This window comes from Chelonoidis abingdonii, chromosome 3, assembly GCF_003597395.2.
Source record: "Chelonoidis abingdonii isolate Lonesome George chromosome 3, CheloAbing_2.0, whole genome shotgun sequence".
In the NCBI taxonomy this organism is placed as follows: Eukaryota; Metazoa; Chordata; order Testudines; family Testudinidae; genus Chelonoidis; species Chelonoidis abingdonii.
In genome coordinates this window covers 9,069,361-9,081,258 of record NC_133771.1, presented here as the reverse complement: position 1 = coordinate 9,081,258, position 11,898 = coordinate 9,069,361, and positions in this window count along the sequence as shown.

Here is an 11,898-nt window from a genome sequence, read left to right as displayed (position 1 = left end):
ACTCCGCAGCTCCTATTGGCCGGGAGCCTGCCTTAGACCCGATGCACCAACGCCTGGGAGCTGCCTGAAGTAAGCACCTCCCAGCCAGAGACTGCACCTAATTCTGCACCCCAACCCCTTACCCCATCACAGAGCCCCCTCCTATACCCAAACTCCCTCCCAGAGCCCACACCCTTCACCCTCTCCTGTACCTCAACCCCCTGCCCCAGCCCTGAGCCCCCTCCAGCACCTAAACTCCCTCCCACAGCTGGCACCCTGCACCCCGTCCTGCACGCCAATCTCATTCCCCCGGCTCAGCCCGGAGCCCCCTCCCACACTCCCACACTCCGAGCCGCTTGGCCTCAGCCCAGAGTCATCACCCCCCTCCCACACCCTGACTCCTACCCCAGCCTGGTGAAAATGAGTGAGGGTGGGGGAGAGTGAATGACAGAGATAGAGCAGGGATGGAGTGTGCGGGGCAGGGCCTCAGAGAAGGGACAGGGAAAGGGTGATTGGGTTTGTGTGATTACACAGTTGGCAACCCAATATGGGATGAGTCCCTCGAGCGGAGATGGTGGCAACAGGCAAATAAAACTTCACAGGTAAATATTGGACCAAATATCGCAAGCGTGGCATTGGGAGGGGAGGGGGACTTTTTTGGCTTCTGTGGGAGTTCTCTGTGCAGAGGGCTTATAGGATCAAGCCCACTGAAACCCTTTGGCCTGGAGGAAGACTGTCTTTTTGGTACATGAAATTCACTGATAGAGCCATTTTGAGGCATCAGGCCATATAAGTTTTGGGAGCCATGGTTCATCTTGAATTCAAATACACAGTCAAACTGGGTGTGGGAGAGGGAAGGCGCTATTGTGCTAGCATGCATCTTCATAGAATCATAGGTCTGGAAGAGACCTCCAGAGGTCATCTAGTCCAGTCCCCTGCACTCATGGCAAGACTAAGTATTATCTAGACCATCTCTGACAGGTGTTTGTCTAACCTGCTCTTAAAAATCTCCAATGTGGAATCTCCATCAACCTCCCTAGACAGTTTATTCCAGTGCTTAACCACCCTGAGAGGAAGATTTTCCTAATGTCCAGCCTAAACCTCCCTTGCTGCAATGTATGCCCATTGCTTCTTGTCCGACCCTCAGAGGTTAAGAAGAACAATTTTTCTCCCTCCTCTTTGTAACAACCTTGTATGTACTTGAAAACTGTTCTCATGTCCCACCCCCCTAGTCTTTTCTTTTCCAGACTAAACCCCAATCTTCCCTCATAGGTCATGTTTTCTAGACCTTTAATCATTTTTGTTGCTTTTCTCCGAACTCTCTCCAATTTGTCCCCATCTTTTCTGAAATATGGCACCCAGAACTGGACGCAATACTCCAGTTGAGGCCTAATCAGCACAGAGTAGAGTGTGGATCCTCCACAGAAGCAACACCTTTGCTCAGTGTTTAAAGTAGATTGATAGAGAGGCGGGGGGAGGGGAGGGAAGCCTCTCCCTCTGCTTTAAACAGGAGGGGACTGTATGTCCCCTCCCCACATATTCCCTCTTACTTCTGTCCTTTAACAAACCTGTGTGAATTGTTTTGGGAAAAGGATGCATCTTAGCCATGCAAAGCCGTAGGGGCTCAACCAGGCTGAAATTAGCAGGTGTCTTTGGACTCATTGGCAATTGTAACCTCCTCTGTGAAAGCTGGCCAAGTCATCAGGGGGTCTCCCATCATGTAGCAAAGAGGCAAAAGAGTTGCCTGTTTTAAAGAACAATTAAGTGGCTCTATCTATTGCGTTATTAATATAATGGCATAGTGGTAGCTTTAAAATTCTGGGGCCTGATTCCAAGCGTGGGAGGTATTTCAAAGCCTGGGAGGCAGCTCTTCCCAGCTCAGGCAGAACTCTTCAGCAGGGACCTGTTACTCCTTTTTTGAAAAACACACACGAGTATTAAGTCACTTTGCAAAGCCCTTAGATGAATTTGTCTCCCAAGTGGGTGCACCAGGCTTTTTGGCAGTTGTTAGAGATGTGCTAGTTACACCTCTGACACGGATTGAGGTAGCTGTGGAATTCGGGCAGGACCTAGCTTTGCATAAGGCAGGCGAGTGTGGTAGCCATCATCTCAGCCAGGGTCAGAGCTGAGGCAGGAGTCTCCACAGTTTGAGCTGGATAGCTGTGTTCTGTAGGTGGGGGCTGTAACAGAGTCACATGCTTTGTGAATCAGGCACAGGGGTGATTGAACACACATTGGCTGACGTTACACAGACGTGTATAGAAGTGCTTTGCAATTCTGTAGGTCCTATTTGGCTCCATTTGCATAATCTAGGTTTTACCACTACTGCAGTGGCTACATTGGTAAATGCAAAGTAATGCACATTAGAAAGAATAATCCCAACTATACATATAAAATGATGGGGTCTAAATTAACTGTTACCACTCAAGAGATCTTGGAGATGTGGCTAGTTCTCTGAAAACATCCACTCAATGTGCAGCAGCAGTTAAAAAAGCAAACAGAATGTTGGGAATCATTAAGAAAGCGATAGATAATGAGACAGAAAATATCATATTGCCTCTATATAAATCCATGGTATGCCCACATCTTGAATATTGTGTGCAGATATGGTCACCCCATCTCAAAAAAGATACATTGGAATTAGAAAGGTACAGAAAAAGGTAACAAAAATAATTAGGGGTATGGAACGGCTTCCTTTTGAGGAGAGATTAATAAGACTGGGACTTTTCAGCTTGGAAAAGAGACAAGAAAGGGGGGATATGATCGAGGTCTATAAAATCATGACTGGTGTGGAGAAAGTAAATAAAAGGAAGTGTTTTTTACTCCTTCTCATAACACAAGAACTAGGGGTCACCAAATTAAATTTATAGGCAGCAGGTTTAAAAAAAAAAAGTAGGAAGTATTTCTTCACACAACACAGTCAACCTGTAGAACTCCTTGCCAGAGGATGTTGTGAAGGCCAAAACTATAGAAGGGTTCAAAAAAAAAAGAACTAGATAGGTTCATGGAGGATAGGTCCATCAATGGCTATTAGACAGGATGGGCAGGAATGGTGTCCCTCGCCTCTGTTTGCCAGAAGCTGGAAGTGGACGACAGGGGACGGATCACTAGATGATTGCCTGTTCTGTTCATTCCCTCTGAAGACAGGATACTGGGCTAGATGGACCACTGGTCTGACCTAGTTTGGCCGTTCTTTTGTTCTCACTGGCCACACCTCCTTTCCTTGAAGCCACAACTTCCTCAGCCTTTCTGCCAGCCCCTTATGCCACCCTAGCTGCTGCACTGTTTTTTGCCCCTCCGACAGTCAGTGTAGATGCTGCTGCTCCAGAGTGTGCTAGTTCTGAATTAGGTCACAAGCCATCAACTCGAAAACTAAGGCAATTTATTAGTGAACCGAGGAAACCAAAGAACACATGGGCCAAGACCTCAGAGTGCCCACTATGGCACTGTTAGCCAAGGCTTCCATTAGGAGCCTTGCATACAAGAACTCCCTTTCAGTCCGGGTCCCAGCCTGTCAGTCCTACCACTCCAGCAGCTTTCTTTAGACTGCTTTAACATTTGGAGCCTTCCCAGTTTCCCAGGAGGCCTGCAGCTAGCCAGAGTGTAAAAAGCAGCCTCCCTCTCTAAAGTTACTCCACAGCCAGCCTCTTTCTGGTTTCCTCTTTCCTCTTCCCAGCTGATCTGCATGGTTCTAGCCCGCCAGCTAAGAGTTTACAGTCCTCTGCTCTAACCACCACAATGTGCAGCTGCCTCCTAGCCCATATGGGAGCAGGAGTTAAAGAACATAAGAGCATAAGAACGGCCGTACCGAGTCAGACCAAAGGTCCACCTAGCCCAGTATCTGTCTACCGACAGTGGCCAATGTCAGGTGCCCCAGAGGGAGTGAAGCTAACAGGCAATGATCAAGTGATCTCTCTCCTGCCACCCATCTCCATCCTCTGACAAACAGAGGCTAGGGACATCATTCTTTACCCTTCCTGGCTAATAGCCATTTATGGACTTAGCCAGCATGAATTTATCCAGTTCCCTTTTAAACATTGTTATAGTCCTAGCCTTCACAACCTCCTCACGTAAGGAGTTCCACAAGTTGACTGTGCGCTGTGTGAAGATGGAATGGGGGTGCCATTCAGATCCATAAGGGTAGCCCCTGGATGTCCCGGTCAAGATCAAGGGCCTATTGCATTAGGTGCTGTACAAACAAACGAGACAGACAAAACACAGGAGAAAGGGAAGTATTATCACCATTTAACAGATGAAGAACTGAAGCACTGAGAGGTTAAGTGCCAGATTGTGACACACACACACACACACACCCTGCTGATACAGATTTACTCATGTAAACTGTCCCATAGACCTCAGTGGGAGTGCGCGTGTGAGGAACTGCTCACCAGTGGGAGCAAGAGATTGACAATCTAGCTGTAAGAAATTTGCCTAGGATCACACATAGTCAGTGGCAGAGATAGAAATTGAACTCAGACCTCCTGAGCGGGTGTCGTTCCCTGACACAAAACCGTCTGCTCCTCTGCCCACTTTGTGCCCCACCTCAGAGACATCCATGCTTTTGCTTAAGTTGTGTGCGATGTCCACAGAGAATGCTCAGAAACAGTACCAATTTTTAAACCTTGAGAGAGGCAACATGATTTTTACGTTCTAGTTCCATCCTGAAGTGTAGCCTCTACCAGAGATGCCAAATGTAATACGTTGCACTGCAACTACCACCTGCTAAATCACCTAGCAGTCAAAGTCACAGCGTGCTGAAGAGGTCTCGAAACAAATGCATCACACGGCAAAGGAAAAGAACAAGATTCCAGTAAACACAGCCCTGTCCCAAGGAACAGGGCTTCACTTAGTCACCATAATGGCTGGTACCATTAAAACAAAGAAAACGTAATAGTCAACTTGAGAAATTCCCTCATGTAGGATGCTGTCAAGCAAAATGCTATGGGCTGAATAATTGTGCAAACCGTAATAACATTGGTAGTAATGTACACCAATGTTAGAGTAATGGAGAAACATGGTCTGGTGGATACTGGCCAGGACGTTGATTAAGGACCTTTTAGGTTTGCTCCCTGACTCTGCTACAGATTTACTGAAAGGCCTTAGGCAAGCCACTTCAGCTCTGCATGCTTCAATTGAAAAATGCTAATGCTTTCTTCACAGAGGTGTTTTGAGACTTACGTTGTAACAAATACAAACATTTTCAGACAAAGCACCTTTGTGCTTTCTACCGTGTTGCCTTCATAATGAACACATTATCATGTGGCAAATCCCTGCTTAAAACTCTACTTTGACGTGATGCTGCCACAAAATTTGACAACAGGTCAGCTGCTGGTGTGCAGAGACCATTGCCGATCATACCAGCCAATACTATTTCAGTGTTTACTTGTATTTCCCTCTCAGTCTGTGTGTATCAGTCTGCCAGCTTGTGTTTCATACTTAGATTGTAAGTTCCTTGGGACAGGGACTGTTTTTTTGTTCTGTTTGTAAGATCCTAGCACAATAGGATCCTGCTCTGTGACTAGGGCTCTGAAGTGCCATATTAGTACAAATGAATAATAATTTATAATGGTTACAAACTGGTTTGCAATTGTCAGCTGCAAGGCTCTGTGCAAATTAGTGGTGTTAGGGCTCACTGAAAAATTTCAAATGAAACATTTTCCCAGCATGCAAGGGGATTTTGTCAAAATCAAAATATTCCGCTTTTGAAAACTCCATTTGGTGAAATTGTCCATCAAGAAAATCGTAATGTAACATTTAGACATTTCTGAAGCCAAATTTTTCAGGAAAATTTAAAAAGTGTGGCTACTTAATCATTTCTCCCCAATTCAGCCCAAAAACTAATGTTGCAATTGTGGAATTTCTCCTGGGAGGCCCATTTTGTTTTCCAAGGAGTTCTAATTAATGCACATTACATTTCATGTTTTTGGTTGCCAGGTGGGCACTTGCAGGAGCCGTTTATCCTGAGATGTATCATTGCACAACAAACTATAAAAGACATATTGAACATTTCCGGAGCCTCGGGAATCGACCTTCAAGTAAAACAGACAGTTGTCTGATCTATGGCAAACCTTTCACTCTCAACTGGGCTTCCTCCTTTCTGCCAAGATGGAGCTAAGTATGAGACAGATACCAGAAATCAGACTGAAAACTATCAATCTGGCAATAGGCAACTAGCATCAGTGGTCTGGGTCCACATTCAAATTAGCATTCTGGAAGCCTCCCCCTCCAGATACGAGTCTTTTGAGCAACCTCCAGTGCTGAGAGCCTCCCTACAGCACGGCAGTAATGCAACTAGACAACCAGGACTTGTATTATCCTCTCTCTCCAAGGACAGAATGAAGACGAGCAGCATGACTTGAGGATGGCCATGACAATTGTTACAATAAGGGCAGCCTCCATGAGATAAGTGTTAACGGAAGCCAAGCCACTTCTGGGCCAGAAGGCAAAGCCAGCGCATTTGTGCAGTGAAGAATCCCAGGGAAATGCATGGACGCTCCTTACTATTGTGTCTCTGGAAGGATTTATGAGTGTGCTTGTTCAGGGTTAGCTAGGAATGCCTAACTTCCAAAATATGCTCAGTCCTATGTCTGGGTCACCTCCAGATTTCATCCCATCCTCCTAAGACAATCTTTCCTACAGACTGGCCATGATGGTGCGCACGCCCCTCTCCTGAGCTTCTCCTGGCAGGTGTGTGCAAACCTGCACTCTCTCTGATCATGGTGCCTCCCATCGGCAGTTCTCTCATCAGGCGAGTCTTGAGTGGCTCAGCCCTCCGGCCAAGTCACACGCAGTCAACATGCACCAACAGACAAGGTCCAACAGAGCTTGTGCCTGTGTCACTGGTAATGTCAGCAGCCCTGTCTCTGGGCTCCGTTCTCAGCCCCTCCTGGGCTAGCTTTAAGTCTCTCCCTGCCCTGGTTTAGAGCCCTGTCCCCACAGCTTCCTCCATGGAGACAATTTGTCCTCAATGGTTCTCACTGACCCAATTTAAACTCTAGCCCAGTGGTTCTCAAACTTTTTGAAGTGGTGACCCCTCCCAGCAAGCCTCTGAGTGTGACCCTCCCTGCTAGGCATGGCAGGACTGACAGTGCCAGCTCTGCTGCCTGACAGCTCACGACCCCCACATAACCACCTTGTGACCCCTTGAGGGGTCATGATCCCCAGTTAGAGAATCCTTGCCCTAGCCTTTTCCCCAGGCTCTTAGTACTAAGTCTTATCCCCTTCTTGGGGCTTTGACCACTTCCCCAGCGACTGGTGGGGGGACCCAGGCCCACCCACTACTCCAGCTCCCAACCCAGGGTCCCTACAAATAGCAGCCATGTGCTCCTTCCTTTAATAGCTGTTGTCAGGGTCACCCAGAGGATTCAGGAGGTCTGGGGTCTTCGGTGGCAGGGGCCCTCGCTGCCAACTTGCCACCGAAGACCCGGAGCAGAAGAAGCTCTGGGGCCCTGGGCCCCACAAGAATTTTCCGGGACCCCCGGAGCAAGTGAAGGACCCCAAGCGAAGGACTTGTGGGGCCCGGGGCAAATTGCCCCACTTGACCCCCTCTCTGGGCAGCCCTGGTTGTTGTTGTTGCTGCTGCTGCTGCTATTCCCTGGGCCCACATAGTCCCTTTCACTTCACCCTTTCCTCATTTCACCCTTATCTCAAGGCTGAAGCTCTCTGTTGAACAGGTCTCTCCCAGGCCTCCTCACCTGGAGGATCTCACAGTCCACCTCATCCTTCTGGTCCCAGCCAGCAACTGACCTGGGTAGTCCCTGCACCTCCTTTTAACTGAGCCTGGTGCACTCTGATTGGCTGCTTCCCTGCAGTCTTTCTAGGCAGGCCTGGAGGACCCAACTTCGCTGCTCCTTCTCTGGGGCGGGGTGTGGTAGGACTGTGAAGCCTTCAGCGAGGAGCCTCAAAGGGCCCAATACACCCCGTCACACTGACATTCTTCATATTGCCATGCACTGTTAAATATCTACTGCCCTCTGTCCCAGAAGTGGCTTGGCTTCAGTCAGCATCCCTCTGTTTGGTCAATACATCTTGCTGATCATCTCAAGAGAAGTGAATGTCTGGTGATTATTCTCATGCTCATGGATGGGTAAACTGAGGCACTGAGCTGCTAAATGACTTGCCTGTAAAGTCACTCAGCAAGTCAGCGGGCAGACACAGGAACAGAATGTCTCTAGCTCTAACCAATCCACAACACTCCCTCTCATTTTGACCTTAGATTGTATATAAAATACATAAAAATAAAGGGCTACTATATTAGTTTTAATATATGAACAGGTGTCATTTATGATTCAATGACAATAGTCTCGCAAACTGATGGGTTTAAGGAGGGTTGGGGGCAGGGGAGGCATTTTCCTGCTGGAAAGGAATAAGCGCTCTGATATTTGCTCCCGCTGAAATAAAAATCTCTATGCTGTGTTCAGTCAGCATAGTTCATTTGTTTTATTTGAAAGTACAATGGAAGCTGCTGTTTGAAGAAACAGACTGAGCATGCTATGGGCTGGCTTTGTGTCTGTAACCCTTCTGCCCCTCTGAGTTGGCAGCAAGGGCCGGGTTCAGTATCCAGGGGTTCTCTTTCAATAACACAATGCAAAACCGGCTCAAGCCCTCATCCAGTGACCTGGGACAATTACATACCACCACCCCCGGGCGCCTCTAGGAGGCAATACTTCCCCACTCGCAAGCACGGAGTCTGAGTGTAGCAAAATACATTTAATAAAGGAGGGAAGCAATGAGACATCATGTTGGAGAAACACCACAAACAGGATTATAACACAAACCATAAGCAAAAACCCACCTCCAAGTACGTTTGGCAATGTCCTTTCCCCCTTAGGGTCTTAAGTCCAATCACCCCAAAGTCCAACAACCCGAAAGTCTCTGGTCAGTGCCACCCCAGAGTTCAAAAGTTTATCTGCAGAGTTTTACCCCCCCAAGCCTGGGTGGAAATGGTGGGGGGCACACACAGAGTGTTAAGGGGCACCTTACGTGGGCCAGGGCCAACTGCTCTGCCTCTCCGTGGAGTTCTGCTGCAGCCTTCACCACGACCAGCTCCACTACACCAGCTGTGCCGCTCCTCCAGCCATCCCTGCAAACCGCTTCACTCCGCTCACTGTTCCATGGGCTGCTCCAACATGCTGCAAACTGCTCCGCTCTGCCAGCCACTTAGCGATAGATCTTCAGGCTCCCCCACTAGTTAACACAGCACTCAGTGATCTCAGCTCAGTAAGCTTAGCTCTTTTACTGATTTCAGCTCTCAGTGATTTCAACTGAGAAGTTTTTCCTGAGACTTAATCTAAATCTGCTATGCTAGAGTTTGAACCCATTGCCTCTGGTTCTGCCCTCTGGGGCAAGAGAGAATAACGTCCCTCCATCTTTCTTGTGGCAGCCTTTCAAATATCTGAAGACCACTATCATATTCTCCTTAATCTTCTCTTTTCCAAACTAAACATACCCAGTTCCTTCAGCCCTTGTTCGTATGGCTTGCATTCCATCTATTTGATCATCTCTGTTGCTCACCTCTGGGTCCATTCCAGTTTCTTTACATCCTGTCTATACATTGATGACCAAAATGGGACACAGTTTTCCAGCTGAGGGCTAACCAGCACTGATTAGAGCAGTTCTATCACTTCCTGTGTCTCTGTTATCCAACTCAAAATTGCATTTGCTTTATTTGCAACAGCATCGCATTGTTGACTCATGCTGAGGTTGTGATCCACCCAGCTCCCGGATCTTCTCAGCAGTGCTGCTGCCAAGCCAATTTTCCCCCATTCTGTATTTGTGCATTTGATTTTTCTTCCCTAAGAGTAGCACCTGACATTTGTCTTTGTTGAATTCTATTTCTCCAATGTATCAAGATCCCCCTGAATGTAGCTCTATCCTCCAAAGGGTCGGCAACCCCTCTTCCCCAAACCTTGTGCCATCTGCAAACTTGATCAGCACATTCTCTATACTTACCTCCAGGTCAGTAATAAAGATGTTAAACAACACTGGACCCAGAACAGATCCTGGTGGAACCCAGCTTGAGATCTCTCTCCAATCCAACATCATTCCATTAATAGTTACTCTTTGTTTGCAGTTGTTTAATCAATTATGTATCTACTTAATGGTATTCTCTCAAGCCCGCATTTCTCCAGCTTACTTATCAGAACGAAATATAGGACTGTGTCAAAAGCCTTGCTAAAGTCCAGGTATATTATGTCCCCTGCAGTCTCCCTAGCCACCAAATCAGTTACCCTGTCAAAGAAGGGTAATAATGGCAGGATTATTCTCCATCCCATTCCTTAGGTACCCTAACTTCCAGGACCGACCGTGCCAGTGAGGGGCGGCTCTAGCTTTTTTGCAGCCCCAAGCATGGCAGTCAGGCAGCCTTCGGTGGCATGCCTGCGGGAGGTCCCCGGTCCTGCAGATTCAGCATACCCGCCGCCAGATTGCCACCGAATCCACAGGACTGACAGACCTCCCGCAGACGCGCCGCCAGGCACACGCTTGGAGCGCTGGTGCCTGGAGCCGCTGCTGGTGCTGGCCAATCGCACCAGCCCATGACGCCCCCCACAAAGCACAGGGCCCGGAGCAGTCGCCCTGATTTACCGTCCCCTAGGGATGGCTCTGCCTGTGTGAAGAACACATGATCTGACTTTTGGTGCTCAACCCTGGTAGAGATAAGTCCAAACCAAAACTCTGGGTCTGACTCTCCCGCTCCTGCAGACTTTGAATCTACCTAGCACTCAGGTGTGCTGGTAGCACTGTGGAGTGATTTAATTGGCCATCTTAATATTTCACCTGCAATGACCAAGGAAAAAAAAACAGCATTTGCTAATGCTTTAGAGCTGGTCAGAAAAATGATTTTCCATTTGAAATTTGTTTTTGGCCCAAACCAGGCTGAAAACTCAAAATCCTGAACCATTGTGTGGAATGGAAATTCTGAAATATTAAGTCAGAAACAGCAAATCGACCTTAATAAAACATTTCAGTTTGCTAATGCCAACATCCGATAATATGTGTGTAGAAGATTATAATCTATAGATAGCAACATTATATGTATTAATATGATACTACAATTAATTAGAAGGCAAAACTTTTTAAAAAAATTAAAAGAATGAAATGAAGTCAAAATGAAATACTCCATTTCTATTTCAAATCAGTAAAAAAAATTCTATTGAACATTTTTTGACAACGCTGTGTTTTCCCGTGGAAAATTTCTGTTGAAATTTTTTTCAATCAGTTCTACTTGCCATGCAGAGCTATCTGAGATACCACAGATTTCCCTGATGCTTAGAGCAGGGAACACCAGGAGTAACTCAGCCATATCTGTTGGTAACAGTGAGCTCTGTGATATTATAGACTGAGAAAAGACACCACTACTTACTACCTAAAATAGCCATTTTCATCTGTGAAGTTTAACGTGTATTGCCAAGGGGATGAGTATTATCATCTCCACTTTACAAATAGGGAAACAGAGGAATGGGAAGTTGATGTGACTTTCCCAAGGTCTCTCAGTGAATCGGCATCAAAGCCGGTATTAGAACCTTGATTTGCTGTTTCCAAGGGTCCTGCTCTAAACACTGGCTCATATTGCTTTACATCCTGCATTGTTCTTGTAGTCGCCCAGAACTGTAGATATTAGAGATGGAAAGATCTACCGGGTTAGCCAATATCTCCCAGTAAACACAGGATTCTTCCATGCAGTGTGCTATAGACTAGCACTTCATGGAACCTCTCCACAGCAATGACACAAGCGATAAGCCTTCCATCATTTCCCTTGGGGAAACAATTCCACAGCTGAATAGACTGCAGCATTAGGAAACATTGCTCGACATCCAACCACGGCTACAGCTTCTATAATCGGCTGATATATTATTAATGGGAGGCAAAATAAATACAGATATTAACGCTAGTGGACACCACCGTGTACTAATAGCTGCT